This window comes from Bubalus kerabau, chromosome 7 (genome assembly GCF_029407905.1).
Source record: "Bubalus kerabau isolate K-KA32 ecotype Philippines breed swamp buffalo chromosome 7, PCC_UOA_SB_1v2, whole genome shotgun sequence".
In the NCBI taxonomy this organism is placed as follows: Eukaryota; Metazoa; Chordata; class Mammalia; order Artiodactyla; family Bovidae; genus Bubalus; species Bubalus kerabau.
The window spans coordinates 57,270,355-57,292,087 of record NC_073630.1 but is presented as its reverse complement, the minus strand read 5'-3'; the positions used below and the strand labels follow the sequence as shown (position 1 = coordinate 57,292,087).

The 21,733-nt window shown below is 35.3% G+C and overlaps 1 long non-coding RNA gene across 1 annotated transcript in view; it reads left to right on the top strand.

The window, feature by feature from the left end:
- Positions 1-21,311, top strand: part of LOC129657208 (uncharacterized) — a 34,762-nt gene extending 13,451 nt beyond the window's left edge. The window contains exons 2-4 of the long non-coding RNA XR_008716605.1: positions 8,448-8,523; positions 17,093-17,116; positions 20,877-21,311. This is a non-coding gene — a long non-coding RNA (uncharacterized LOC129657208). The remainder of the gene's footprint in view (positions 1-8,447; positions 8,524-17,092; positions 17,117-20,876) is intronic.
- Positions 21,312-21,733: the final 422 nt, after the last annotated feature.

The following is a 21,733-nucleotide window of genomic DNA, read 5'->3' as shown; positions in this document are numbered from 1 at the left end:
GCATGTGATTTTAAAATTCATTCTCACTCTGACATTGCCTATTGATAAAGCTTTAGGGGGCAGCTAGTTTGTGCCTTAATGTTGGAGAATGTTGCTGATAACTACTATAAATCCTGGCTGAGCTGATTTTTTTCTGTATCTTTACCCAGATAAATACTCTTTCACATAATCACATATTGCCTCTGCCTGGTCGTTCTGAAAAATATATATTTTTTATTGGCATCTGCCAAGAGTGGATGTACAGGGTTTTTTTTCTTTTATTTTTTCTGAAAATTGTAGAATCTCCTAAATCTGTCTCTCCCCATAAGTAACGGAAATTTTGTGGTGAATCAGGTTAGTCAAAGAAAACTCAGATATTTTGCCTTCCATGGTTTTTTTGAGGATTGTCAATAAAATATGAAAGACACCTGTCACACTGACTTTGCTAAGTAAACTTATTTTTGTTATTTTGATAAACATTATGAAACATCACAAACAGCACAAAATTGTGAGCCAGAAGGCTCTAGACTTGAATACCAGCTCCTCGAATTACTAGTTTCATTATGCTTTGAGTTTCTGTATTCTAGCTTCTGAGCTTCCCTAGTGGCTAAGATGGTAAAGAATCCACCTGAAATGCGGGAGAGTTGGGTTCAATCCCTGGGTTGGGAGGATCCCCTGGGGGAGGGCATTGCAACCTACTACAGTATTCTTGCCTAGAAAATCCATATGAACAGAGGAGCTTGGTGGGCTACAGTCCATGGGGTTACAAAAAGTTTGACATGACTGAGCAACTAAGCACAGCACTGTACACTCTGCCTCTAAACTAAATAATAATTATGTTCCCTTTAAAGAATTAGATTCATTTAAATTTTATTTAAATAGAAATCAAGATAATATATGAAAAACATGATATATACATGATAATATACAGTCCATGAAATTCTACAGGCCAGAATAATACAGTGGGTTAGCCTTTCCCTTTTCCAGGGGATCTTCCCAACCCATGGATCCAACCAAGGTCTCCTGCATTGCAGGCAGATTCTTTACTAGCTGAGCCACATGGGAAGCCCAAGAATACCACGGTAGGTAGCATATCCCTTCTCCAGCAGATCTTCATGACCCAGCAATCGAATTGGGGTCTGCTGTGTTGCAGGTAGATTTTTTTACCAACTGAGCTATCGGGGAAGCCCTATTTCACTTCACTTCACTTTAAATAATTAGACTGATTTGATTTAAATACAAATCAAGATAATATATGAAAAACATGATGGAGATCCCAGAAGAGCTATGTACCTGAGAGATATCATCTTCTTACCTTTATAGTAAGAAATATTGATGTTAGTAATAAAACATATGAAGAGGAAAAGCTTAACAGACAGTTCAATTTGAACTTGTCAAAATTTTTTAATACCCTCTGCACATTGTTGTTGTTTAGTCACTTAGTCAAATCCGTCTCTTTGAGACCCCATCGACTACAGCCTGCCAGGCCCCTCAGTCCATGATATTTCCCAGGCAAGAATACTGGAGTGGGTTGCCATTTCCTTCTCCAGGGGACCTTCCCAGCCCAAGGATGGAACCTGCATCTCCTGCATTGGAAAGGCAGATTATTTAAAACTGAGCCACCAGGCAAGTTCACCCTTTTGCACATACTGCATTATAATTAACTTTCTATATTTCATGTTTTATTCTTGCTTTGTGGTTTTCATAGCTAATATTTTTATTACAAGTGCCTTTGTTAATTTAATTATTCTTTAACCTGTATTAGTTTTGCAACAGTAAGTGGGAAGAAGCTTTCATTCCTGTTTCAAAATACAAACAAACATTCTGACATTATTGGAAGAGGAAATGTGGTAAGAACACAAAAACAACTATGACATGGGATATTCAGTGAAGACAAAAATGGTATTAAGTGAGATTTTTATTGTACAGAATTTTAAAGACTGATGAGACTTTTGTAAGAACTCTACTCAGTTGAGAAATGCCAAGTTGATTGCACCCACTCAAAACCACAATTATTCATCTCTCCTTGTCCATGTCTCCTAGAATCTGATAGTCAAGGCTGGAAGAGTAGTGCATAGTCTTCAGCCATGTACACATTATTTCCTACAAAACAATTTTATTCATTTAAATATGTGTTCACAAGTACAATTTATTTCATTTCTGCTGACCAAATGCAAAACTGTATTCATGAAAATGAAGCTCATTTCCCCTGATATTAGCTCAGAGGATCTAGTTAACTGAATAATTACTATACCCATATTTTCATTCCAATACAATGACTTGTACTTTTATATGAGATTTTAGCTTTTTATTGTTTTTATACACACACATATATGTGGCAAAAGTAATTTGGAAAACTGCAATAAACGTGGCAAATGTTATTGTCTGAATAACCTGTGTTTATACATTTTGTATTAATAAGATTGAACTTCACTTTCATAAGAAAGTGACTAATGAAATGCAGGTGGCACTAATAAGATCTATCAGTGCTGTCTTGCATACCCAGCCATAGACTTAAACTTGAAAATACATGACTGAAGCTAGCTCTTAACTACTAAAATTTTAAAATGTGTCACCTGAATTAGATCCAACTGTTCTGGACTCTAGCCTCCCAGGCTCCTCTGTCCATGGGCTTTTTCAGGCAAGAATACTGGATTGGGCTGCCATTTCCTCTTCCAGGGCATCTTCCTGACCCAGGGATTGAATACATATCTCGTGCATTGCCAGCAGATTCTTTATCTACCATACCCTAAATCTGATATGAGATGTGTGAATAATAAACTAATCTCAAAGCAAATTCTTCAGAAGTTTTAAGATACAATACTCTAGAAAGTTCTAAAAGCTATCTCCCAGTGTTCACTAAAAGTATGACTTTACTCATCTTTTAAAAAATATTACTAAATCCTTTGGTAGGTGAATTGAATTGAAAAGGCAAAGAAATTCATAGTATAAACTGCCCAGGTTAGGGTTTTTATGATAGCAGAGGACATCGCCACTGCCAATTATCCTGGAAAGTAGTCTGGATAAAAAGGAAAGGAGCCATAAGAATCAATTATCAGATTAGAGGGAGGGAACAATATATACAGAGGTTTCTTGGAGAATATAAATGTTGACCAGCTCAGGTCACTGCTGCCAGTGGGGGAGTATTATAGATAGTTCTAGTCCCTGCAACATGGAGGTGCGCTGGCTAAACCTGGAGGCTTCCACAGTTACACTGAGGATATGTCTGAACTTTTGCAAATACATTTAATACTTGTCTATTTTTGTGGTGTTGTTTTCTTCTGATATCTCTGAGAATAGAGCCAGGTCAATTTTTTCTTTTTATTTCATTCCAAGCTTTTTGTTGTTGTTGTATGAAGAGGGATTGAAGCATAAAAGTGTCTGAAGCATTTGTGGGAGTTGTAGTAGGGGAGATCTAGGATTCCTTTCTTCAGTTTAGAAGAAAAGTAATAGCATCAGAGATGTGGAGACAACTGTGTACAGTGGAGTAATGCTCTCATGAAAGTACTAGGAGCAGAAAACTTGTCCTGATGGCTTGAGGGAGCATCTGTAGGAGAAGCCACATGGAGTCTTCATCTGTTTCTGCTAAGGTAACAATCCTTATCATGTGAAGGCTGGTTACATTCTATTGGTAATATTACATATAAATAGAAATATGATCTATATTTGAGATCTTGAAACTTTACAAACCTGTCAAGGCAAGATTGAAGTTTTTCCTGTTTGTACACAGTGCAAACCTTAATGCCTTCAAAGTCTACCAGAAGAATCTGTAGATTGCTCTTTTAAAGTACTGTGTTAGTTTTTATTTCAATTTCAAGTTTGAGATTTTCTCACTTCAGTTCACTGCATGAGAAGGATCCAGAGCCCACATACATTTCCCTGTTTTATTCATTTTCACACCATGTGAATTAAGCCCCAAATATCATATTTTTCGATAGCATTTAATCATCTATCATATTTAACACACTTTAGTTTCTTTGGATGGAATAATAGAAGAGTGATACAAAGAAGGAGATGGTTTATGTTTATTTCTTCTGTTCTCCAGAGTGATACTAAATATTGCATTCTATTATAAGGATTATAATTTGAAAGTGATGTAAGTAAATGCACATATTCAGAGCAAACTGATAAGATTTTTTTAAATTTAAATTTATTTATTTTAATTAGAGGCTAATTACTTTACAATATTGTATTGGTTTTGCCATATATCAACATGAATCTGCCACGGGTGTACATGAGTTCCCAATCCTGAACCCCTCTTCCCCCTCCCTCCCCATACCATCCCTCTGGGTCATCCCGGAGCACCAGCCCCAAGCTTCCTGTATCCTGCATTGAACCTGGACTGATAAGATTTTTAAGATAATTTAAAATTTTCCCAAGTGAGAAATGACTAATGGAATAGGATAGTAAACTGAAGAAAAGGATATTCCTGAGGAGTCATAACAAATTTACCAAATATGTAAAAGTATATTTATATTTCTGTCTTGTATGTATGGTTCCAATATAACTGCATCTGTGAAAACAATTGTCAAATTTCAGTCTGACAGAGTTAGGCACGTCATTTTCTATTTTCATCTAAGAGTTCACACATAAACATGTAGTATTGGATTTTGTATTCACTGTATTTGTCTTTGCATGTATGTGCAACCCATTGAATTATGACCTTTAAGTTTGGAACCTCATGTTGCATATATATATACAAATACACATGCACATAAATGACTCAGATTATTATAGGCTCCTCTTCCATACCATCATTATCATCATTGTCATCATAACAAATACTAATAACGCATTATTTGCACAAAGTTTGTTGATGATAGTACTTTACATGGGTATCTCTCGTGTTTATATACTACTGCAAAGAAATACCATTTTGTCTATTTTTTCAATAACAAAATTGAGCGTAGGTGTGCTTTTGTAAGAGTCCTAAAGCCGCATAATCATAAGTTTGAATGTAGGGTAATAACAAAGGGTAAATTTTCCAGTCCAAATCTGGAACAAATGTAGACTCAGTAAGCTTATTGATTTAATACTTTCAAACTATTAGAGTTAACTTGCATTCCCTCAGAAGACCCAGTTGTAATAAACATGGAGGTGTAGAGTACAAGCCATGATGATAAAAAGCACATTTTCCTGAATCCAAGAATGTTGTATGGCACTCCTTTCTTTTCCCTTGTCTAGTTTTCTCTCCACTTAAGAGTTAAATTTTTGCTGAAATTACAAACTTGTAATCTTTGTAATTACAAATTACATCTTTCTCATTTACTTCCTCTCAATTCCTGGACAGATGAGGGAGTTAAAATACCTTGAAGTGAAATGAAGTGAAAGTCACTCAGCCGTGTCTGGCTCTTTGTGACCCCATGGACTATTCAGTCCATGGAATTCTCCAGGACATAATACTGGAGTGGGTTGCCTTTCCCTTCTCCAGGGGATCTTCCCAACCCAGGGATTGAACCCAGGTCTCCTGCATTGCAGGCAGATTCTTTACCAGAATCAGGGAAGCCACCAGGGAAGCCCAAGAATACTAGAGTGGGAAGCCTATCCCTTCTCCAGTGGATCTTCCCGACCCAGGAATGGAACCGGGGTCCCCTGCATTGCAGGCGGATTCTTTACCTGCTGAACTATGAGAGTAGCCCTTAAAATACCTTACAGAAAGTAATTCATATGGGCTACTGTGATTCAGATCCTCTTCTTAAAGATTATCAATGACATGTTCTTTTCTTGACATCATAGTGTTGAGAGCTTACCAAAACATTATGAAAATTGACTGTCATGGTTCTCATCATTGATGTGAAAACATTGTTTAGTTGTAAAATCCTCTTAACTTTTACTCACTCTTTGGTCAAGTTCTCAAGTAACAGTATGGATATAGTATTTGGTCTCACCAGTGCTTCCTCCAGAATAACCCTGTGTGTATGTACTAGTCTCATTTCTTCTTTTAAGCCAACTTATTCTCTGGCATCTGAAAGCCAGATATTTTAAACATGTGACCAATATCAACAAAATAGCTTATTGCTTTATGTGTCATTTTCAATTCTGTCACTCTTTAAAAGACATTCCTTGGAACAATGTATTATACAAATGAATTTAAGATATTTTTCTTGTTTCATTATTTAAAATGTACTTCAAAATTTCACATTTCTGGGATGCGATCAGAATAAAAATTATGACAAATATCTGGTTTATATTTGCAATTATAAACCATTGCTTTTATTTTGATGTTGCTGTTTAGTTGCTAAGTCGTGAATGACTCTTTTGAGACCCCATGGACTGTAGCCCAAGAGACAAGAGGGATTTTCTGTCCATGGGATTTTCCAGGCAAGAATACTAGAGTGGGTTGCCATTTCCTTCTCCAGGGGATCTTACTGATCAGGGAATTGAACCCACATCTCTTATGTCTTCTGCATTGGTACACAGATTCTTTACCCACTGAGCCACCTGGGAAGCTATTTTAACATGAGGATAATTTCATATAGGACTTGGCTCTTTCAAATATCAATGCCAAGATTTTTTTTTTTCCCTTTGCAGATAACACAAAAACATTTATATTTTTTTCCTAAGGGAGACATAATAAAAAGTAATTATATATATATATATATATATATATATATAGTCTTATGTGAACAATGAATGCACACTATGCCACCTGGGATCATCTGTAGGGAGACCAAATGGGTCAGTACATTGTCTCATTAGCACTTCTGTCCTCCAGCAAACCCACCTGGCTTGGCTGCAAAGGAAACTGACTAAATGGGATTTTGTTAACAAATTCCATTACTAGAAAGTTAACTGTTCAATTCTATGGCCTAGTTAATTATATTTTCAACTTTAATGTTACCACTTTAAGCAAACCTCTTTTAGGAGACTTTTTCATTGGTGAGATATTTGTGATCAAGAGGCAATATTATATAGTATAGGGATAATGGGGGTTAGAATCAGGCAAGCCCTGTTGTAAATCCTGGTTGGCCTACTTATATGTTCAGGGTAGCCACCATGCTCATTTGCAATAACTGCCATTTGCTGAATAGGAGGCATATGGCTCATATTTTACATGCATTATCTCATTTGTCTTACATCCATCATGTAATAAAAGCTTTAGTATCTCCCCCATTTTGAAGATTAAAAAAAAAAACAACTGAGGGTTGTTGAAAGTATTGTACAAAACCCACTGCTATCAGAAAGCTAAGGAGGAATTTAAGTTCGGACAGCCTGATCCTACCCTACTCTTAATAGAAGTAACAGCACATAAACAACTCCACTGCTTTTTTTTTTCTTTTTTTAACAAAAGCACAGTTGGCTTAATGAGACTTCATGAGTGATAGCCAGATAGACAGACAAACAAATTTTTAGAGATTTAAATGTTTAGGATAATTTAGAATAGGTAGCCAAATCTGTGATAAAGCACTATCTACATTGCAACAATCTTATTATTCTATGACCGTCACAACAACAGTAGTGTATTTCAGCACAATTCTTCCAATTTATTTATGGTACTAATAAAGATGTATTAATAAAGTATCAGAGAATATTTGGAAGATATTTTAAGGGACCATTGGGCTTCCCAGGTGGCTCAGTGGTAAAGAATCCACGTGCCAAAGTAAGAGATGTGTTTGACCTCTGGATCAGGAAGATTCCATGGAAGGGGAAACGGCAAACTACTCCTGTATTCTTGCCTGGAAAGTCCCATGGACAGAGAAGTCTGGTTGACTACAGTCTATAGGGTCACAAGAGTCAGACACAACTGAGTGACTGAGCATGCACACATTTTTACTATTATATCAAATTACAAAATATTAATATATCAAGTCAACAATATTATAAAATATTTCCTAATATCTAGCATAAGTAGACAATAAAATATTCACAGGAGTAAAAAAAAAATATCCACATAGATATCTGAAATTCAAAGCTTTTTTTACTGAACTATAAAAGTGGATTGGCCTTTAAGTATACCTCTTGATGTTTAGAAGGCTAATTCAAGTTCAGTTTCTCACAAAATTAAGCAACATCTACATATTCTGGAAAGTTATATGAGAAATGATGTTAGCTGTTCATAATTTTATGAGAATACTTATTACTGCTTCTTAGGAAATCAGTTTTTCATTGAAACAACATCCCATTTAAATTTTCAGGAAAAAAAAAAAATTGTATCTATTGAAATAGTTCCAGTCTTTAAAATGGCTAAGATCTTTACTTGCAGTTGGATTTGTATTTTGAAAATGCATGCTGATAGATACTATTAAGATTCATCATTCCAGAACTCTTTTCAAAATAAATATGTTTCACTACAATTCTATATAAGTTTTGGCTGGGTAACAAATTAATGTCATGGAAGTTTTTTTTTCCAAATTTATACTATTATATGCTTGGTTTCATAACTGACATTTTTGGCAATGGAAAGAATTGTTCTTCCTTTAGTAATTTATAAAAAGTAAAAATAATTGTCTTTATTTTTGTGCTTCAAGTCTGATACAGAGTTATTTCCTAAAAGCACCTGATTTTCATCTATGGAACAGTTCTATGAGGAGAATGAAAAATAAGGTAACTCTTTGGCTTAAAAATGACAAAGACTCCATATACCTGAAATTTCAGATAATTAAAAGCTTTGTTTTTCTTATTTTTTAAGCATAATACCACTAATTGTATAAATATTTGTCTTTACAAAATGCCTTCTCATTTTTAAATTTATGTGAAATATAACATGAATTATGTTTTAAAGCATAAATACTACTAAAATCTTTGATCTCAGGTAGTTTAATATTGCTCATCACCTATATATCTTTTATTGTGAGTTATAGAACTTTTTCTTAAAGTTCTCATGACTAATGATTTATTTGTTAATTTAAGGTACAGTTACAGTTTATACATTTGAAACAAATTTACATGATAGTAATACCATTTGTGGAAAAGGCAATGTCACCCCACTCCAGTGCTCTTGACTGGAAAATCCCATGGACGGAGGAGCCTGGTAGGGTGCAGTCCATGGGGCTTCTAAGAGTTGGAAATGACTGAATGACTTCACTTTCACTTTTCACTTTCATGCATTGGAGAAGGAAATGGCAACCCACTCCAGTATTCTTGCCTGCAGAATCCCAGGGACGGGGGAGCCTGGTTGACTGCCATCTATGGGATCGCACAGTCGGACACGACTGAAGTGACTTAGCAGCAGCAATACCATTTGTAAATAACACTAGATGCTATATAATAATAATACAACCCTGAACTCATTCTCAAATCTCCATCCTCTATTAATTTCATGATGACCAAAAAAAAAAAAAAGTTGGATAGCAATTGATCTTGGCAGATATAGTCCTTTGAGATTATTTTAAGTCATAATTTTAGTTGCTACATTTAAATTGAAGAAAGGGTCTTTAAACTCCAGACTGCCACCTCAGCTCTTTTTAGACATCCTTATTTGTTTTATCTTCCTAACTCTGCCTTGAGTTCTTCTCTTTCTCAAAAGTCTTTAATTCAATAAATGTTCATCTCTGTGACACTTGATTTCAGTCACTTTTGTAGGCACAGACAGATTCTAGCCCTTGATTTAGGTAAGAGCCTGAAGGCAAACCCATCAAATATCCTTATGACACTGTGCCACAGAGAGTGTCTCTTCCAGATGAGGTGAAGAAATTGTGGCTGAGAGTCCAACTACGAGAAAAAATATTTAGATATTCACTGATAGAAGAGGTAACAAAAAATGAAATTTGAAAGGATTATATATTATCTGTGCAGAGGAATGGAGTAGGGATTTAGTGATTGAAGTTCCAGAATCACAATTGTGTGTAAAACTAAAACCAGGATGTGATCTTCCTAACTCTGAAGGCTCCTGTATGCCTCTGCTGAATTCAGTTATTCAGCAAATAGTCAACAACTTGAACATCTCCCATTGGTGACTGTTCCTACAGTAAATTAGTATCATCCAACCAAATATCCCTATCACTGAAGGACCCAAACTATCATTTCATTTCTAGATACTCTCCCCATCCCCCACATAATCTTTGGTCCCAGCAAGTTAATATAAATATTAGCTCACATAGAGGATGCCTTAGAATTTGATTTTCCATGTATCACTTACCTCAAAATATAATGACTCATAGATCCATTACCTCAATTTATTAATTTTAGTTCTCATTGGATTTTTATTGCTACAAACTAACCCACATGATTTAACCCACAATTTGCTATACTTAGCTTGTAGTTATTGTATTATCCCCCCCATTTCAGTGCCTTATTGAAATTAGACTCATTTTAACTTGTTTTGGCAAATGAAATATGAATGAAAATAACAAATACCAATTTTAAGTATTATTGTTGATTTTTATCCCTGCTTTTTCCCTTATGCAATGTAGCTGGCAATGTTTCAGACAAGGTCGACTTCATTAGCCTAGATTCCAGAATAAAGGATAAGTACATGGAGCAAAATCACAGCTTTCCAATAGTGACATAAGTTAATTAAAATTTTATGGTTATAATCCTATGAGATTCTAGGACTGCTTGTTACTGCAGCATAATTTAACTAGTATTGACTCAAAGATCTATTACCTCAATTTATTAATTTTAGTTCTCATTGGATTCTTATTGCTACAAACTAACCCACATGATTTATCCCACAATTTGCTATACTTAGCTTGTAGTTATTGAGTTCTCAGTTCAGTTCAGTCGCTCAGTCGTGTCCGACTCTTTGCGACCCCATGAATCACAGCATGCCAGGCCTCCCTGTCGACACATCACCAACTCCCGGAGTCCACCCAAATCCATGTCCATTGAGTCGATGATGCCATCCAACCATCTCATCTTCTGTCATCCCCTTCTCCTCCTGCCCTCAATCTTTCCCAGAATCAGGGTCTTTTCAAATGAGTCAACTCTTCGCATCAGGTGGCCAAAGTACTGGAGTTTCAGTATTGAGTTACGCTACTATTTAATTGTGACAACAATATGTTTTGTCTTATAGACTCAAAACTAAGGTGTAAGTTATTGATGTTTAGTCACTAAGTCATGTCTAACTCTTTTGCAACCCCATGGAGTGTAGCCCACCACTGCTCTGTCCATGGGATTTCCCAGGCAAGACTACTGGTGTGGGATGTCATTTCCTTCTCCAGGGGATTTTCCAAACCCAGGGACCAAACCTGCATCTCCTGCATTGGCAGGTGGATTCTTTATGACTGAGCCACCAGGGAGTAGATAATGTGATATTCCAAAGGTCACAAAATAACTACTTTATAGAGCTATGATTCAAATCCAAATTTGGGTAATGCTAACACTATGGGATTTTCTTTCTCATACATATCATTTAGAAGATGTTTAAGTATTTGTTGAATGGAGGAGTAAGGAGAAGTTGAGTGAATGCATCATTTAAATTCTGTTGTGTTAAACACAAAGAATAATATAGCACTCATATAGTTAAATAGTTCAAAATCTATAGAGGAAGAAAGTACATTTGCATTTACAATAAAATTGTAGGAGGGCAATGATAGAAATATGAACAGAGTTCTAAGGGAAACCTGATCCAGGTACCTGGGTGATTTCATACCTTCTCTTATTTCCTGAGTCTTACCAACAATCTCAAGGAATAAGTCATATTGCTTCCTCAGAATTCAAGCTGGTAGAAGTTTTCTGTGTGTGGGTTTTTTTTTTTTAATTCTTTAATGAGTTCAACTGTAAATATGACAAAATTAAAATTCAGATAAATAAAAAAAAATATGTTCAGTTTTCCCCTATGATAGCCTTCTAGAGTTCTTTGATAAATAAATTCTGAGGTTTGGATTGATTCAAAATGGATTATAAACTCAGTCCATTTTTCCACAGTAACTTTCAACATAGTCTGAGGAAAATTGGGTGAACTGCTTGCTCTCTGCCCTGGCAACTTGTATTTAGGGTCAATTCATGATGAAGGCCAGGCAGAAAAATCAGAGCCTAGTCCAAATAGATGTGGAAGTACTTTGTAAACTGTCAAGTATAACTCTATGGTCATTTTATATTTTTATTAGCCTTAGTGTGAGAGACCAGAATCACAAGCAACTTATGATATTATAGAAGAAGGCAGAGTAGACTAAAATAGATATGCTTTTCCTGCAAGTTCTGGCCAGACACAGTTACTAAGATTCTTAAATCTGTTACACATCACAGATTTAAGGGCAAATATGACACAGATATAGGATCTTTTATTTTAAGAGCTTTGGTAAAATGGTATATTAGCTTTAAAAAAAAAAATGTATTGGAGTATAGTTGATTCCCAAGTGGTGCTAGTGGTAAAGAACCTGCCTGCCAATGCAGGTTCCATCCCTGGGTCAGGTAGATCCCATGGAGGAGGGCATGACAACCCACTCCAGTATTCTTGCCTAGAGAATCCCATGAACAGAGGAGCCTGGTGGGCTATAGCCCATAGAGTTGCACAGAGTTGGACACAACTGGAGCAACTTATATGCACACACATGTAATTGATTTAAAATGTTGATTTAGCTTCAGGGGTACAGCAAAGTGAATCATTTATACATATACATGTACCCACACTTCTTTTTTAGAATCTTTTCCTATATAGGTCATTATAGAGTACTGAGCAGAGTTTCCTGTTCTGTACAGCAGGTTCTTAGTTTTTATCGATTTTATATGTAATAGTATGTATATGTCAACCCCAATCTCCAAAATTATCCATGCCCTGGACTGTATAAATAGTAAATAGTTTTTATTATCAAATGGTACAAAATTATATCCTTATTTGAAAAAATAATGAAATATTGATAATACAGCCATAAAATGATTTCTCGTGCCCCTAATTTACTTCAGTGAGTAAATGACAACCTTTTCCCCTTAGGACAATTCAAGTAGCAAATTGATGGTGTGCAATACATTTCATGGATGAAGAGATAGTATGAGTCATATAAGCACTACTGTCAGAAAAACCTTCCCTGGAGAGTTAATTTATATTCACTGCACCAATGTTCATATTGCTTTGAGTTGCCAAGTACTCTCACATTTTTTCCTCCAATATATTCCACTACCATAAATTCTAAATTAAAACTGATTTCTTAATATGTGCTGATGCTTGTTCATGAAAAGGTATATTTAGAAAAAAACATTATAGGCAATACAAAATTTAATAAAATTAAAATATTATCTCATAATTAGATGATATACCATTTCAAGTCAGCAATATATTATGAGATTATTATATTAAAAGGACTCTATCTTCAAATGACTTTCTCTTAAAATGATTGACAATACAAATTTAAGTTGCTTTTGTAAGTTTGTAAATTATGCCTAGGAAATAAAATATAAGTTTTTTGGGGGAAGAAACTAACTCTTAAAGCTGTTACGATTGCATCAAAGAATGTTTACTAACTCAAATACTAATTGCAATGCTTATACAATAGGCTGGTAACATTAGTAATCATCTCTCATATTTACACAGAACTCTATAATTTAGAAAGACATTATGCCTCTTATTTCAGTCTTTATTGAAACTTAAAGTATGTGTACACGTTTAATATATATTTCAACATTAAAATCTTCCTTTTTAACGAGGAGAAAACGATTGGTCTCTGGTTTCTCTGAGCCTGAAACCACCTCACTATTGTTTCCTGGTTTATATTTTGGAGTTTCATAATACATTTATTTGATTTTCTAAAACAGGAATGATAGGATATAGAAAATAATAATAGCAATGATAATAATAAAAGTAATTTAAAAAATCACTTTAGGTACAATGCTAAGAACTATACAAGAGTTGGCACAATTTCATGTACATTAAAAATCCATGAGATAGATCTAGGGACTATTATTTATTCATTTAATGAATGGGGACTTTGAAACTATGAGAACACTGTTCTAAAATTCATTGCTAATAAACAGAGACATATGATTGGAAATTGAGTCCTATTATTAAAAGATTAAATGACTACCTTTTATCTGTAAATTATTCAAAATAAAATAATAAAATATAAAATGATAATTGAAATATCCTGAAATTGTGTAATATACTTATTAAAGGTAATTTCTTTTAAAATGTCTAATAAGCACACAGGCTTTTACTTAGGTCAACAGTCTCACAATGCTTACCATGTTAGATCATTATTCTTAGTGCTCAGTTCAACTTGTGCATAGTCTAGTGTCCATTCCTTGCCAAATTGAAATGATATTATATAGGTCTTTTGTAGCAGCGTTCTAATAATTTTAAGGTGGTAACCAGAGCTTTCTGAGCAACTTAGACTGGGCTTAATTATTCATAAAGCTTTTCAAGGAAAAACTTAGGTTCAAACAACTTCAAAGAAACAAATATTTTGTGGAAGTTAGTGTCTCATTCTTGTTTTTACGTAATGTTTTGAGACTATTATATAAAATAGACTCCCTTATTCAATTAGTGGTTTAGTTGACCAATAAGTAGGTTGATTTTCCTCAGTGTAAATTTTGAAACAACAACAAAAAAATATGAGACTAAAGTGACATCTTGTCATTGTTGTTGTTCAGTCACTCAGTCATGTCTGACTCTTGTGGCCCCATGGACTGCAGCACGCCAGGCTTCCCTGTCCTTCACCATCTCCTGGAGCTTGCTCAAACTCATGTCCATTGAGTTGGTGATGCCATCCAACCATCTCATCTTCTCTCATTCCCTTCTCCTCCTGCCTTCAATATTTCCCAGCATCAGAGTCTTTTCCATTGAGTCAGCTCTTCTCATCAGGTGGCCAAAGTACTGGAGCTTCAGCTTAAGCATCAGTCCTTCCAATGAATATTCAGGACTGATTTCCTTTAGGATTGACTGGTTTGAACTCCTTGCAGTCCAAGGGATTCTCAAGAGTCTTCTCCAACACCACAGTTCAAAAGCATCAATTCTTCTATGTTCAGCCATCTTTATGGTCCAACTCTCATATATATACGTGACTTCTGGAAAAACCATAGCTTTGACTATACAGACCTTATCAGCAAAGTAATGTCTCTATTTTTTAATGCTTTGTCTAGGTTTTTCATAGTTTTTCTTCCAAAAAGCATGTGTCTTTTAATTTCATGGCTGCAGTCACCATCCAAATTTATTTTGGAGCCCAAGAAAACAAACTATGTCTCTATTTCCATTGTTTCCCCAGCTATTTGCTATGAAGTGATGAGACAGGATGCCATAATCTTTGTTTTTTGAATATTGAGTTTTAAGCAAGCTTTTTTACTCTCCATTTTCACTTTCATCAAGAGGCTCTTTAGTTCCTCTTCGCTTGTTGTTCATATAACAGGAACAGCTAACTGCTAAATATTAAAAGGCCTAAGAACATATTTTTTCAATAATTGTTTCTTATAACAAGAAATAGTATCTATTGTAAAGAATTTCTTATAACAAGAAATAATATCTATTGTAAAGAATTTAGAAACCTTTGAAAGATAAATAATTCCAAGCATCCTCCTTAAATACACATGGTAATCAACACAAGATTGTCAGAAGAAATACTAACAACCTCAGATATGCAGATGATACCACTAATGGCAGAGAGCAAAGCAAAGAGGAACTAAAGAGCTTATTGATAAAGGTGAAAGAGGAGAGTGAAAAAGCCAGCTTGAAACTCAACATTAAAAAATCTAAGATCATGGTATCCAGTCCCATCACCTCATGGCAAATAGAAGGGAAAAAAGTAGAAACAACAACAGATTTGATTTGATTGGGCTCTGAAAACACTGTGGATGGTGCCTGCCACCATGAAATTAAAAGATGCTTGCAAACTAGTACAGCCACTATGGAGAACAGTGTGGAGATTCCTTAAAAAACTGGAAATAGACCTGCCTTATGATCCAGCAATCCCACTGCTGGGCATACACACTGAGGAAACCAGAAGGGAAAGAGACACGAGTACCCCAATGTTCATCGCAGCACTGTTTATAATAGCCAGGACATGGAAGCAACCTAGATGTCCATCAGCAGATGAATGGATAAGAAAGCAGTGGTACATATACACAATGGAGTATTACTCAGCCATTAAAAAGAATACATTTGAATCAGTTCTAATGAGGTGGATGAAACTGGAGCCTATTATACAGAGTGAAGTAAGCCAGAAAGAAAAACACCAATACAGTATACTAACGCATATATATGGAATTTAGAAAGATGGTAACAATAACCCTGTGTACAAGACAGCAAAAGAGACACTGATGTATAGAACAGTCTTATGGACTCTGTGGGAGAGGGAGAGGGTGGGAAGATTTGGGAGAATGGCATTGAAACATGTAAAATATCATGTATGAAATGAGTTGCCAGTCCAGGTTCGATGCACGATACTGGATGCTTGGGGCTGGTGCACTGGGACGACCCAGAGGGGTGGAATGGGGAGAGAGGAGGGAGGAGGGTTCAGGATGGGGAACACATGTATACCTGTGGCAGATTCATTTTGATATATGGCAAAACCAATACAATTATGTACAATTTAAAAATAAAATAAAATTAAAAAAAAATAAAAGATGCTTGCTCTTTGGAAGGAAAGCTATGACAAACCTAAACCATATATTAAAAAAAAGCAGAGACATCACTTTGGATCAAAGGCCTTCAAAGCTATAGTTTTACCAGTAGTCATGTACAAGTATGAGTGTTGGACCATAAAGAAGACTGAGTACTGAAAAATTGATGCTTTCAAAATGTGGTGCTGGAGAAGACTCCTGAAAGTCCACTGGACTGCAAGGAGATCAAACCGGTCAATTCCAAAGGAAATCAACACTGAATATTCATTGGAAGGACTAAGGCTGAAGCTCCAATACTTTCCCCCCTGATGCGAAGAGCTGACTTATTGGAAAAGACTCTGATGCTGGGAAAGACTGAAGGCAAAAGAAGAAGGAAGTGGCAGAGGCTAACATGGTTAGATAGTAACACCTACTCAAAGGAGATGAATTTGAGCAACCTCCTGGAGGTAATGGAGAACAAAAGAGCCTGGCGTGCTATAGTCCATGGAGTCGCAAAAAGTCAGACTTGCCTTAGTGGACTGGACAAGAACAACAAATCAACACATGTTTGGTTGCCTCTAGTATTTTCTTTATAATTTAAACAATTTAAAACAAATAATAATAATAATATTTTTTCTTGTATTTAACTGTGCATTTTTTACACTAGATTTTCCTACTTTACTAAACTTTTTTCTTTAATTAACAGGTTTCATACTAGTGTGATTTATGGGTAAGTCATCATTTAGTACTTTTTTTTTTTTTAACTACTGGGCATTTGAGTTGTTTTCAAAGAACTGTAAAGGCTTAAACATATCTTTTTATTTATTTATGATATAATCCACTTCATAAGCTAAAAATCACGCATTTATGTTTAATATTTTTCTAGATTTGCAAGAGATTGTAGGCTAGTGCTAGGATATTCTTTTTTATTTCTTTCTTGTAATCATGGAGTGTTCTATTCTCTTAATTGCAATATTACAAGAAAATTAAAAGCTCAAACTTGGTCATCAACCTAAGTGGTTTTGAGCATTTCTGGTAAGGTGTAGTGTTCCTTTGCTAAGGTACATCAGGTTACATCTATGTGTGGCACATAGATAAGGTGTTTTCATTCTTCATCCTCAGTCTGCATTTTCCCTTCAAAATCATCATGTTTCACTGTCACTTAGCAAATGTTTGCATTACACAGGGCAAATAGAAATCCTCAAGATCTCATTGTTGTTGCATAGCGCCGATGTATGTACTGTGCTGAGCTGCAGTGAGTTATTTGTGTAACATTACTGATAGTGAAAATATTTGTTTCTGTTTCAGATATCTCATGATTCAAATTTTATATGCTGAATTAAATTATTGTATAATATTGTTGGTCTCAGAAATCATTAAATAAAAAGGAAATTAAAAAAGATAAATATTAAGTAGAAAAAGATAGCAGGGATGGGCATAAAGAATGTTGGGGGATGGGTACAGTTAAAAATACGGTCATAAGCAAAGGGCCCCCCGAGAAAGTGATATTTGAATAAAGGGGTGGGGGCTGGTGAGCAAGATAAGAAAAGATCTGGAGTGGGGATGGGGAAAGTATTCCAGACACACTGGGGCAACATTAGAAAGAGGAAATCAGTAGATGTCATTTTTCAAACTTTGGCTTTTACTCTAGAAATGATGGAAAATCCTTAGGGGAATTTGAGCAGGAGTTACATGACTTGCCTGTCAGGATCACGTACATTTTCACTGACTGCATAAATAGATTGAATCAATTGATCAGCTGGTCATAGTAGATGAAGAACTAGTTAAGGATAATTAATTAATAGCAAGCCAGTACCAGAACTTAAATCCAGTTCCTATTTTTATCCTCCTGTCAAATTCACTAGTATTTTCTTTTATTCTCCTCTAATACATACCTCTAATTATTCTCCTCTAATACATACCTCTCCTCTAATATATACATATTCTCAATTCCCTGAGGGAAAAACAAACTAATTTATATTTTATTGTGATATAAATGTACATGCTTTCAAAGCATGAGCATTTACAGACACAGAGATTTTATCTTTAGAAAAATCCCAACATCTTTTTCAAATAATCTTCCTGAAGATTGCTATTTGCCCTTTAAAAATAGATTTACTTTTATGTAAGAAAAATGCTAGAAATATGTACAGTATGATATAAAGAAAGGGTCATACAATTCAAAATATAGAAAATCCCCTTGCCTAAGGCTGCCAGAAAACCTCAGTGCCATGGCAGGCTAGAAAACTACCTTTAGAGACTAAGAATTATTGACCCCTATTTCTGAGAAGCAGCATTTAGCTGAACTCTTCTTACCAACTTCATTTCCTGGAATGAACAGAGGCTCTTGTCCTCAACTCTGGATGAACATTATCAAATTAAATGTTATTACTTAAGGCACCTCTTGCAAGCATTTTGTTCACCTTTATTGGTACTGTAGCTCATATGTAAATCTTTTCATCTGCCCTGTTCATGTCTTGAACAGGACAATCTAATGTGTTTGCTCTTACTGTACAAGCAACATAAAGCAAGTTTCAGTTCAGTTCAATCGCTCAGTCATGTCCGACTCTTTGCTAACCTGTGAATCTCAGCACGCCAGGCCTCCCTGTCCATCACCAACTCCCGGAGTTCACTCAAACTCTCGTCCATCGAGTCGGTGATGCCATCCAGACATCTCATCCTCTGTCATCCCCTTTTCCTCCTGCCCCCAATCCCTCCCAGCATCAGAGTCTTTTCCAATGAATCAACTCTTCACATGAGGTGGCCAAAGTACTGGAGTTTCAGCTTTAGCATCATTCCTTCCAAAGAACACCCAGGGCTGATCGCCTTTAGAATGGACTGGTTGGATCTCCTTGCAAGTCCAAGGGACTCTCAAGAGTCTTCTCCAACACCATAGTTCAAAAGCATCAATTCTTCAGTGCCTACCTTTCTTCACAGTCCTAAGTAAGCATTAAAGCCATGTCTGCTAAGGAAGATATTGGATGAGGATTTTGAGTCCTATTCACATGCATTATGCTTGCCAGGACATAAGGTGGAGAAGATAAAAGTAAATTCTATTGTTCCTTTATCATTAAAGACAACATGTTTGTCACTGAACATGCAGGGCAAAATGCACTGAAAACTGTTGGGTCATTGCAAATGGAAATATTCCTAAAACAGTAATTTTACCTTTTTGAACAATAGCATAATGGATTTTAGCATTGCTTTAAATGGATTTGTAATCCTGTGAATTTTCAGTCTAGATTTTTTCCTGATTACCAATTTCTAAGATCTAAATCTTTGAGGTCCCCAAAATTCATAATACCCAATGTGATGATACTTGGAGATGGGATCTTTGGTAGCTAAACAGGTTAGAAATGTGAAGACCTCATGATGGGATTAGTGTTCTTGTGAAAAAGACTAAGGAATTTTCCCTTGCTCCTATTGTACTGTGAAGAAACAATGAGAACAGTGGTCTCTAAATCAGAAAATAGGTCCTCACCAGTTACTGAATCCATTGGTGCCTTGACCTTGGACTTCCTAGCTTACAGAACATGAAAACTAAAAGTTTATTGCTTAGAGCCACCTGGTCTATCATATTTTGTTATAGCACCACAAGTAGGAGGTCAGACTATCAATTTTTATTCATTGTCATTCTTTTATTAAAAATGTTTATTGAACATGATTATATAAACATTAGGGTATTGAGCTAATCATATATATCTCCTTTATTTTGTTAATGTTATTTTAGTGTTCAGACTAAACCAAACACACACATTATTTTTTGGCATTTAAAATCCCATTTGCTTGTGTATATACTGTTTTATAAAGATCTTCCTAAATAAATAATGCCTTATTTTATTCTTTTTACATAATTTTGGATTTTTGTTTATTAATTTTAAAAGGAATCTTGCATTTTTAAAATTATATTGGTGGTCAAATTTTGCTGTTACTATTAAATTATTTAAAAAGATTATCAAAAGATTATTATAGTCTCCCAAAATGAGATGCAGTGTATTAACTCTATTTTTTTCTCTGCTAGAAGTATTAATACTATATTCAATTGCTTTTTTCCTTTGGATATTTGGTTAAATTTGTCAGTAATTTATATGTTGGAATCTATGTCAGATTTTGTAAATGGAATGTGTCCATTTCATTTAAAGATTTATAACTTAGTGGCATAAATAGCTTAAAAATAATCTCATTATTTTCTTTTTAACATATAAAACATATTAGATTGTGCTTACTATTTTATTTCTGACATGAAGTTCTTAAAGAGGTTTCTTAATTTTCCTTAATTGGTTTTCTGAGACCACTTCCAGTCTTTGGTTTTCTTATCTGCAAAATAGGAAAATATAGTAATTATTTTGTAGGAATGGTGTAATGATGAAATATTATTTTACATGTTAAAGTTTTAGGTCAGTTCTTAGAACCTAGCACGTTCTCAATATCAGTTACTTGATGACTAATACTTCTATTATTAATTCTTTATATTCTTATAATCTTACTAGGACCTTCTGCAGCATAAGACAAAGAAGAACACACATGAAAAGAATGCAGGATATTGGCACTAGCTGCAAATCAGCAAGAGGATGAGGCCAATTCATAAAGAAGCACAAGTGCCTCAGAAGGTTTTTCTTAGAAACTTCTTCAGCTACTTGACAACTTTTCCACATTGAATCCACAGCCAATGAGATGAAGCAGCAGTTTGATGAGTCAAAGAAAGACAATAACCTCACTGTAGGTGGTTAGTGATAAAGAGTATCTGCATTCCTTCTATTTTTACCCACTATCAAATGATAGGGAACAGAAGTAAGTAAAATGTGTGTTGGGGAAAGGTATTTATTCCAACTTCCAATAATTCAATTCATTCAGAACTACCTTGCTAGCTTGAGGTAGTAAGAGTGGAAGATGGTTTTTCAACATGATTTAGTCTTAAAAATCAGTCAAACAAAAACAGATAATGGGATTCCTGTCAATAAAAAGTAGTAAAGAGTTACAGAATCTGGTTAAAACTTATTACATGTGAAATGCAGGTGTATATATATATATATGTGTGTGTGTGTGTGTGTGTGTGTGTGTGTGTGTGTGAGTTCAGTTCAGTCACTCAGTCGAGTCCGACTCTTTGCGACCCCATGAATCGCAGCACGCCAGGCCTCCCTGTCCATTACCAACTCCCGGAATTATCTCAGACTCATGTCCATCGAGTCAGTGATGCAATCCAGCCATCTCATCCTCTGTCATCCCCTTCTCCTCCTGCTCCCAACCCCTCCCAGCATCAGGGTCTTTTCCAAAGAGTCAACTCTTCTCATGAGGTGGCCAAAGTATTGCAGTTTCAGCTTTAGCATCAGTCCTTCCAAAGAACACC